This window comes from Calonectris borealis, chromosome 10 (assembly GCF_964195595.1).
Source record: "Calonectris borealis chromosome 10, bCalBor7.hap1.2, whole genome shotgun sequence".
NCBI lineage: Eukaryota > Metazoa > Chordata > Aves > Procellariiformes > Procellariidae > Calonectris > Calonectris borealis.
The window spans coordinates 25,005,069-25,015,509 of NC_134321.1; the positions used below are offsets into that span (position 1 = coordinate 25,005,069).

General features: G+C 52.4%; 1 long non-coding RNA gene across 1 annotated transcript; it reads right to left on the bottom strand.

Annotated features, from left to right (window-relative positions):
* Positions 1–3,014: 3,014 nt before the first annotated feature.
* Positions 3,015–6,939, bottom strand: LOC142086412 (uncharacterized). Its single transcript, XR_012675113.1, has 2 exons — positions 6,749–6,939; positions 3,015–6,631 (listed from the first exon to the last, which is right to left on the bottom strand). It is a non-coding gene; the product is annotated as an uncharacterized LOC142086412 (long non-coding RNA).
* Positions 6,940–10,441: the final 3,502 nt, after the last annotated feature.

Below are 10,441 nucleotides of genomic sequence, written 5' to 3' on the forward strand. Positions count from 1 at the left end.
ATTGTCACCAGTGTCCAGCACTGGTGACCAGAGCCAGCCTCACCCCCACAATGTCCCCTACCCACTGCTCCTCCTTGGCTGTCCCCTGGTGCCTCCCCTCACCCTGCAGTTTCGCTTCCCCTTTCCTGGGGGTGCCCACACTGGGGGCGAAGGCAGAACCGAAACCACAGCCAAGGGGAAGTTTAAGGTGGGGTGCCCTGATAACCTCCAAACACAAATCGGGGCCAAGGTGTCCCCTCTGCAATGTGGCAGGGCACCATGTAACCCCTCTAAGCACAACTGGGACCAGGTGTCCCTGCTCCATATCTTCATCTCGGGTGTCCCCAGCTGTGGTGGGGACACGGGGAAGGCCCATATGGGGCTGCTGCAGGCTGAGCTCCAGCACCCCATGACACTGAGTCAGACATGGGGACACAAGGACACCGAACGCCTTCCCTTCTGTGGAGCTGTCCATGGAGAAGTAGGGATGCTGCGGTGGCCTGGCGGGCCCAGAAATGGCACCAACGGTCTCAGTTCCCCAGCAGCTCACCTCGGCATCACCCAGGGGATGTCCGGGGCCATGCCACCACAATGTCCACATCCCTCCCAGCAGGGCCACCAGTGCTGGGGTTAGAGGAGAGTGTTTTGCTGGTGGGATGGCAAAGCGCAGCCATGGGGTGGCCAGGGAGGAAAGGGGCAGGGGGACGTTTGTCCACACAGTCCTATGAGGTGACCATTTGTCCTCACAGTCCCCCCTAAGGTGACTGTTGGTCACTTCTTGCTGAGCAGCTGATGGGCCATTAGCAGGCCTCTGGCCTGTGCAGATGCATGTGAGGTCACTGGTGGCTGAGTAGCCGATAGGGCAGGAGCAGGCACCTGGCTTGTGCGGGTGCATGTGATGCCACTGACACATCTCCTCCCACTGTCCCACGACTCGTTATCGTCACAGGTTACAGTTATTTCCTTTGATGTGGTGGCAGTGGCATGGGAGGTTGCACTCAGTGCACAGCCATTTCTTTTGGCCATTCCTTATTCCTTACACTTTTCTTCTGCTGCTTCTTCCTTCTTGCTTGTTTCCTTTGCTTCAGAATGGGTCCTCTGTGGTCCACAGTCCCTTTGGGGAAGTACCTTTTCTGGCATGGTCTTATTCATAGGCCACAGTCCCTTTGAGGTGTACCTGCTCTTCCATGGAGCACCTCCTACTGCTCTGAGCTTGCTGTTCCTTTTTCTGGGTGTTTACTTCTCGTTCCTAAATACATTGTCACTGAAGTGCCACAAACTCCTCTTGTTCAAAGGAGGTGAGCTGACTGGAACCAGCCACCAACAGCACAGGGCACTTCATGATCTCCTTCCTCAGAGGTCACCCTGGTAGCCCTCCTCCCCCTCCCCAAAACCTTGCCAGTTATGCCCAATACAATTCTTTACCGCAGTACAGCTACAATGGCTTGAACGGGATGACTATTTTGCTGAGATTTTATTGGGCTTTGTGCATATTTACCATAATAGGATAAAAGTTACCTTTATGAAGGACTGCAGTGTACATCTGCCTTTCTAATTTAGCTTAAGGATGGCTTGCTGTCATTAAGAAAGAGATAAGAAACACGGTCATAACCCCACCTTCCCTTGGGAAATACTGTTAACTGAGAATCTTGTCCTTGGCTCCCATCTGCGCTACACAGAAGCTATGTTGCAGCTCTGTCTGCGGCAAGTCTTGTACCTTCTCATTCCTGACACCAGTCCTGTCCCCTTGGCTTGACGGGATCTGAATTGTCACCTCAGACTTGCTGGGTGATCACTGGACTCCTGGCTGATGCTGGCTACATTCTCCAGACCTGATTCTTACCCTGAGTTTGCTTTGACTTCCTGGCTCTTTGTTGGTGATGTAGCAACCTTCCTCCCTTGCTGTGACCCTCCGTTCCTAGCTCACCTTCCCTTGTAAGAGCAGCCTGTCCTTGACACCATAGCTGTCAGTGGAATACAGTGGGTTTGCCCTAGGACTGCCCAGGGAGCTTTTGTACATGAAGAATGATTTATTCATAAATCTTGGCCCCTAGGTCTTCGCTGGAGCTACACCAGTTTCACATCAGCTGGAGACCTGGTTCTTTGTCCTCGGTGATGCTAAGTTATTTTGTCCTTTTCGTGAAATGAGACATTTTTCCCAGTGGTTTAAGTGATCCAAACTATAAACTGGTTTTATATCCCATTAAGTAAACTGTCCAACTAGTCAAATTGGCTTTGATCCACTGATACATTTTAGGCTGAGAAGCCTTGCACTTTCAAAATTATTTTTCCCAAGAATGGGATGAATCATACCTGAGAACTGCCTGCCTTTCTCCACTAAGAGCCTAGGTGATCAGACCCATCAAAATGTGAATATGCTTATCGGTACAGAAGATGAACCTCTTCTTTCCACTCCTCCCTGGTTTTGCTTTTTAACGATGCCTTTCTTCCCTTCATATAGAGAGACCTAAAACCACCTAGACACCAAAATGAGGTGCCTCAGGGTTTTGTGAGCAAGTCTGACCAACATATAAAAAATATAGAGATGCAATAATTGATGCATGACTTTTCCACAAATGCATAGCTGCATAGAAATTCTTATCTTTTTAATAGATGCTTAGTCTACAACAGAGAGATTCTCTTTTCTCATACTATTTTTCCTTGGTTTATATATAGGTACCTACTATACCTTTTCCCCTGTTTAAGGCATTGAAATATAGGTATGACTAAATTATCTGGTTTGCTTCAGCATTAAGAAACACAAATGCTTACGCTGAATGTTGAAACAAATTTTCTGTGGATTTCTGAAACTCAGAGTGGGACTTCATAAAGACATAGAAGTGAACTGTCTCCCCAGGCTTACTTTGTACTTGATGATGATTTCATCATTAGCATGGATGGAGTCCAGGCCTATCGCAGGAATTATGCTGCTGCCACTTAGTCCATGTTAGGAATTATGCACATGCCACCTCAACAGGGCTTGGCCCTAGGTTCCCTGAGGAAGGACAAGTCGCTTGAAGAAGACAAGTCGCCGATCCGCTGAGTAAATAAGTGGTTTATTTATCTGACATGCAGAGCAGCTCGAGCTGGGTGCCTCTGAAGAGGGACCTCTATTGCAGATCGCACACCCCAACTATACCCGTACCACCCATCACCCAATCCCCAAGTCCAATCACTTAATTCTGGTTGGTGGACTCTTGATTTCTTATTGGTTTTCTTGATTACTGGGCTGGCCTTCTTCTGAAGTTCTCTCATTCTCTTGGAATTGTTTCCTTGGTCCTTTTCTTCTTCATTCTGCTCACATCTGCTGGTTTCAGCTAGTTCTGTGTTTGCAGCATTAGTTTTATCAAAAAGTTTACTCTTGGTCAGCTCTTGCGGCCTAAGGCTTCGAATACGTTAGCTTCTAGTGCTAAGCAAGGCTATTAATCCTAACAATTCTCAACAGTCCTCCCTTTGTTTTTTATAGGCACACCTGCCTTATAAAGGGTCATCAGGAAGGGTACGTCTATACCCTTGCATACTCCTACATATTATGTCTGTCAGACAAGTCTGAACACATTGAAAAAAGCAACAGCAAGAGCATAACAACTACAGGAAGTAAAATCTTAATAAGAGCGGTTAATAGGCTTGATAACCAAGAATTAAGTCCCCAACGGCTGAACAGTGTTTCCCATCAATCTTTTGAGCGGCCTGGGTATAGATGGGAAACTAATGATGGCAAACAGAGGCATTAGGGGAAGAAAAATTGAGTTTGACTGCTATTGCTTGTATGGAGGCAATAGCCAAATTAGAGGTAGCTGCTGTACTATCACTAAAAAGTGTTAAACAACAAAAGAAGCCCAGGGAATATATGGTTCTTGGGGCTGACCTACTAGGGTCGCCACCCATTTTGGCACAATTGTTTTAGTTCTTGATGAATGTAGATATACAAAAAGGATTCAAGGAGTTTCAAGAGTATCAGTATCACAAGTTCCCACAATTGTAAAAACCTATAAGCAATATAAAGGCTATATGATTACAGAAACAGGCTAAGCAACTATGGATATGTGTAATTCATCAGGACGTTATTCCTAAATTGTCAATACCCTGTATTGCAAAGCTCTTCTGTTAGTGGCTGGTGTAGTCTGCACAGAACCAGTTCATGTGTCCAGAGGCACCTTCCGTGGTTATACTTCCCCAACTCCAAACCTGTCAACGATGTTCCCAATGACCTTTAAAACAATTATTAGTACACCTTCTAGGATGACATGGACCACAATTGTTACAGGATAACTGAAGCCAATTGTGCTCATAAAACCTGAGTTCTCCTCTCGGGGGATTGCTTGGTATCTTAAAGATAGTAGGGTGTGCTCAGTAAAGTAATGTTAGCAATATAAGTGTTCAGAATACACAGATCATGACCTAAAATTGTGACATTAGAAAGAAATGGGTTGGAGTGAGGGGAAAGGTCTCCCATTTCTATCAGTGCATTACATTTTCAAATGCTAGTAATTAGGAGGATAGAAAGCTCAGTCAATATGAGGAGCTTGGGAACCAGACGTTCGGCTGTGAGCTGTATGAAACGAAGTTGTAAGCTATGTTTTCTTTTTTGAACTATTGAATGACTACAGAATGTGTAAATGACTGCCAACTGTGTCTGAAAAGTGTGCGTAGTGCCCAGCAAGTAAGAGGTTTTCTACCTCTTTAATGCTCTTTAATGTTTTTATAAATGATCTGGATACAGAAGTCGAATGTACATTAAGTAAGTTTGCCAATGATCATAGAATCATAGAATCATTTAGGTTGGAAAAGACCTTTCAGATCATCAAGTCCAACCGTTAACCTAACACTGCCAAGTCCACCACTAAACCATGTCCCTAAGCACCACATCTACACGTCTTTTAAATACCTCCAGGGATGGTGACTCAAGCACTTCCCTGGGCAGCCTGTTCCAAGGCTTGACAACCCTTTTGGTGAAGAAATTTTTCCTAATCTCCAATCTAAATCTCCCCTGGCGCAACAATTTCCTCTTGTCCTATCACTTGTTACTTGGGAGAAGAGACCAACACCCGCCTCGCTACAACCTCCTTTCAGGTAGTTGTTGAGAGTGAGAAGGTCTCCCCTGAGCCTCCTTTTCTCCAGACTAAACAACCCCAGTTCCCTCAACTGCTCCTCATAGGACTTGTTGTCTAGACCCTTCACCAGCTTCGTTGCCCTTCTCTGGACACGCTCCAGCACCTCAATGTCCTTCTTGTAGTGAGGGGCCCAAAACTGAACACAGTATTCAAGATGTGGCCTCACATGATACTAAACTACGAGGAGCTGTGGACTCCCTCAAGGGTAGAGAGACCTTGCAGAGAGATCTGGATAGACCAGAGAGCTGGACAATCACCAACCGTATGAAATTTAAGAAGTGCAAGTGCCAGATTCTCCACCTAGGACAGGGTAATCCTGGTTATACCTACAACTTAGGGGATGAGAGGCTGAAGAGCAGCCCCGCGGAAAGAGATCGGGGGGTTTGGGTTGATGGCAGGTTGAATATGGGTCAACAGTGTGCCCTGGCAGCCAAAAGGGCCAACTGTGTCCTGGGGTGCATCAAGCACAGCATAGAAAGCTGGTTGAGGGAGGTGATTGTCCCACTACACTGCACTAGTGCAGCCCCACCTTGAGTACTGTGTGCAGTTTTGGGCGCTTCAATAGAAGGACATCAAACTATTAGAGTGTGCCCAGAGGAGGGTGACCAAGATGCTGGAAGGCCTCGAGGGCAAGACTTACAAGAGGTTGCTGAGGTCACTTGGCTTGTTCAGCTTGGAGAAGAGAAGGCTGAGGGGTGACCTCATCCCAGTCTACACCTTCCTCAAGGAGGGCAGCGGAGGGGGACGTGCTGATCTCCTCTCTCTGGTGACCAGCGACAGGATGCGAGGACATGGAGTGGAGCTGCATCAGGGGAAGTTCAGACTGGATATTAGGAAAATGTTCCTCACTGAGAGGGTGGCCAGTCACTGGAACAGGATCCCCAGGGAAGTGGTCACAGCACCAAGCCTGTCAGAGTTCAAGGAGTGTCTGGATGATGCTTTTAATCATACGGTTCAGTGTTAGGTAGTCCTGCGAGGAGCAGGGAGTTGGACTCGATGATCCCTATGGGACCCTTCCAACTTGAGACATTCTACGATTCTATGATAATATTTCCTCTACTTTTTTCCCTCCCAGCCAATTAAAATATTCCAGGTATTTTCAGAAACTTTAGAACCCAAGCCTTGAACAAAAATTGAAACAAGTGCAGGTCTTGTTTGCTCCATAGGGTTTTCTATTCCTGCATTACTTACAAACATTTCTCTTAATCTATCCAAGCAGTCTGCTGGATTTTCATCCTTGAATCTTTTGCATGCATAAACCTTAGTCCAGTCTGTTTTCCTAGGACATACTCGGGAAGCAGAACTCAGAAGAGAGTCTCTGTGCTGTTGAAGATCAGTGTTTGGAACGAGCTGTGCTGGCTGCTTGGCTGTGTCATACAGCCTTATTAAAGCTCCTTGTGGCACTGCAGCTCTCACCAGCTGATCCCTATCAGCCCAGGCTAATCGTTATCTGAAGCTCCTTAAATTTCTCAGGCCTCGGTGCCAACGTCATGGACAGACCACTCGACATGTGCATCTTCGTGCTTCCCAGTACGAGACTGTGAGTGAAGTGGGTTTTGTTGTTAAATAAACCCATCCTTCCCTCCTGCATGGAGTTTCCCTACTTGACTTAACTGCTTTAACATTACGTTACCTGCAACTGCTGAATTACTTACTGCAATGACACAGGTAAGCAGATCGCTGAATAGCACAATCGTCAGCTTCTTTCATCTACGTCACTCAGAGTGACAACTTCCTCCTCACCTCTTGTGGCCCTACTGTGCTATACTCTGCCCATTCTGTGTCTGAAGGAGAGACAAAATTCCCAACACCCAAAAGCACCTAAAAACATCATATAAAGGGAGAGTTGCCATTTAAGCAAAGACATGATGCGCATGATTCTTTCAGCAATGTTTTATTGCCACAATGTTGTGACACACAGCACTTCAATGTTATTTGGTATAGTACAGAAATTCCTCTATGTTTATGTGCATCTACTATTGACTGCATCACTGAAACACACACGCATTCCACCTTGAAAACAATGGCTGCTCTCCCGCACCCTCTGCCTACCGGTTACTGTGCCTCCCCAACACTTTGCTCCCGGACAAGGTGGGCCGAGGGTGTGCGAGGCCCCTCCACCAGCCCCGTCGCACCGCCCTGGGCAGCAACACCTGCCCGACCCCCCCACCCACCCCCCACGTTAAGCCCACGCATTTGCTTTGCTGCCGGTTGTGTTTCACCCCGGGCAAGCTCCCGGCTGGAGCGCCACGCCGCTGCTCTCCCGCAGGATTGGTGTGGGAAGCGGGGGGGAACCCCCACCCGGAGCAGCCGCCGGCGCCCCCGCCCGGTGTCCCGGAGGGAGTGGAGCGGGGCACCTCGGGCCCGGACCCCGCCAGCCCCCCGGTGCCGTACGCCGAAGGGGCCGCTCTTGCTCGGGTGGCCTCGGCGGCCACCACGGCCCGGCCCGCTCAGCCGCGCAGCCCGGAGCCGCCGCCGCGCGGCCCCAACCTGCCGCCGCTTCCGGGTGCCACCGCCGAAAGCGGCCCCCCCGCTTCCGGACGCAACGCCCAGAGCGCCCCCCAGCCGCTTCCGGGTGCAGCGCCCAGAGCGGTCCGCCGCCGCCGGAGAAGGCGGGTGCCTGGGCGGGAGCGGCCGTCGCCCACGCCCCGCACGGGGCTCTTGTGCCTGGGACCAGCCCCGAGCGCGGCCCGTGTCCTGCCACTGCCTTCGCCGCCTGGTCGAAGGGCCGCCTCGGGAGCCCCAGGCGCTGTGCAGCAGAGGGACCGGGCAAGGACCCTTGGCGGAGGAGGAGCGGGGCAGGGCACGCTGACACCGGCCCTGCACGGGCCCAGGGGCCTGGCAGGACGCACCCGCGAGGGAGCTTCCTCGTGCCCGCGCGGGGCCGCTCTCCACGACCTTTGGGAGGTCCCAGCAGTGGGAGAGGTTCCTGGTGCCTGAAGAAAGCAAATGCCGCCCCCCTCTTCAAGAAGAGCAAGGAGGAGGAACAGGGGAGCTGCTGGCCAGACGGCCTCACCTCGATCCCGGGAAATGGGATGGAGCAACTACCCGGGAAGCCATTTCCAGGGGCATGAAGGACAAGAGGGTGATCAGGAGGAGTCAGTGCGGATTTGCGAAGGGCAAGTCATGCATCCCCATCCTGATCACCTTCTACTGCGAGGTGACCACATGCACCCTCAGCACACAGGTGCTACAGAACTGGGAAGAGTGTCTGAGGCACCAGAGGATCACACCACCCACAGGGATGTCAACAGGCTGGAGAAATGCGCTGACGGGAACCTCCTGAGGTTCAGCCAAGGCACAGCCCCAGGCACCAGGACACGCTGGGGTGCCTGGCTGGAAAGCAGCTCTGCAGAGAAGGTCCTGGTCCACATTGAACCTCAGCCAGCAATGTGCCCTTGCCGCTAAGAAGGCCACCGGTGTCCTGCGCAGCACGAGGAGGAGCATTGCCAGCAGGTGAAGGGAGGGGATCCTTTCCCCCTGCTCAGCATTGGTGAGGCCACACCTGGAGTACTGTGTCCAGTTCTGGGCTCCCCAGGACAAGAGGGACAGCGACAGACTGGAGAGAGTCCAGCAAAGGGCCACCAAGATGGTGAAGGGACTGGGAGCATCTCTCCAATGAGGAGGGGCTGAGAAAGCTGGGACTGTTCAGCCTGGAGAAGAGAAGGCTCGGGGGATCTTCTCCATATGTTTAAATACCTGAAGGGAGGGTGCAAAGAAGATGGAGCCTGGCTCTTTTCAGTGCTGCCCAGGGTCCAGCCAGCTCAGGGCTCCGGAGGTCCCTGCCAACCCCAACCGCGCTGTGAGTGTTGATGCTGGCACAACAACCAACAACAACAGGGCCCGCCTGAAGGGGGCTTGAGCAAAGGTGGAGGTGTGAAGCACGCTGCCGGATGGGCTTTGCATCACTGGGTCTGTCTCCGATTCTGGGGGACCTGCTGGGTGCGCCCCCGAGAGCCTTGTGATGACACCAGAGAGTCACAGTCACCCCATGACATCACATGTGATGGGCAGCAATACATGCCAGTGCTGCTTACTGCCAGCGGCACATGAGACGTCAAGTCCTGTGGGCAACACCCGAGGCATCGAGTCCTGCCAACAGCACGCCAGATGACCTGCCAGCAGCCGAGGAGCCACCGAGTCCCGCCAGCGGAACCCGAGCCTTCGAGTCCTGCCAGCAGCACCCATCAAGCCCCGCCAGCAGCAGACGAGACATCAAGTCCCACCAGCAGCTGACAGGACACCAAGTCCCAGCACCAGCACTGGAGGCATCCAGGCATGAGCTGGCAGTGCCAGGAGCTGCCAGGATCTCCCGGCAGGGGGACACCTGCCCCATCTGCTTGGATCCCCTCGAATACCCTGCTGGTGTGGACCCGTGCTGGCATGCGTTCTGCCGTGCCTGCATCCAGCGCTGGGCTGCCACCGCCGTTGCTGCCACCTGCCCGCTCTGCCGGAGGCCCATCATGGTCATCCACTGCCTGCAGGTGGAGGATGACCATGCTGGGGTGGCTCGCCATCGCCATGGCTGCTTCCATCCCTACACAGGGCCAGGGCCGTGGCGGCAGGGGCAGCCTGGAGGTCCCCAGCACCAGAGATTCTTCGCTGAGCATGGGGAGCGCAGCCCCCCCATACCCCGCCAGCGTGGCCGGGGTCCGTCCGGGCAGTGGGACAGAGACGGGTGCAGCTGCCTCCACTACCCGCCGGAGACCAGTGAAGACCTATCATGGCTGCAGAGGGTCCAGGAGGAAGAGCCAGGCTCAGGGGACCACGTGAACCACCTCCCCTGGCTCCGTTTCTGAGTGGGGTGTCCAGGTCCCCCGGGGTCCCTCAGAAATAAAAACACCGGGGATGCTGAGAGGGGCCACGCCTGGTTTCTTCCGTGCTGGTTTGCTCACTGCTGCAAAACTGGGGGAGTGGGAGGGATGTGGCCCTGGGAACTGGGGGAGAGGGAGAGATATGGCTGTGGGAAATGGATAAACACAGGGATACGGTTCTGGGTAAGAGGGAGGGATATGGCATCCAGGGAAATGGGGGAGAGGGAGAAATGTGGCTGTGGGAACTGGTGGGACAGGGTGATACAGGGCAGTGGGAACTGGTGGGAGAGGGGGATGGCTGTGGGAACCAGGGGAGAAGGATGAATAAAGATCAGGACCTGGGACAGATGGAGAGATATGGCCTGGGAAGTGGAGGAGAGGGAGGGATGTGGCCCTGGGAACCCTCCTCAGCTCTGGTGCCGGCACTGTCTCTGGCTCTGGCCCTGCAGGCAGGGAAGGGTGGCCTTGCAGGCCAGGGGGAATTTCAAGGCTACTTCAGCCCCAGCAAGACGGCAGCCTCTCCTCAAAACAATC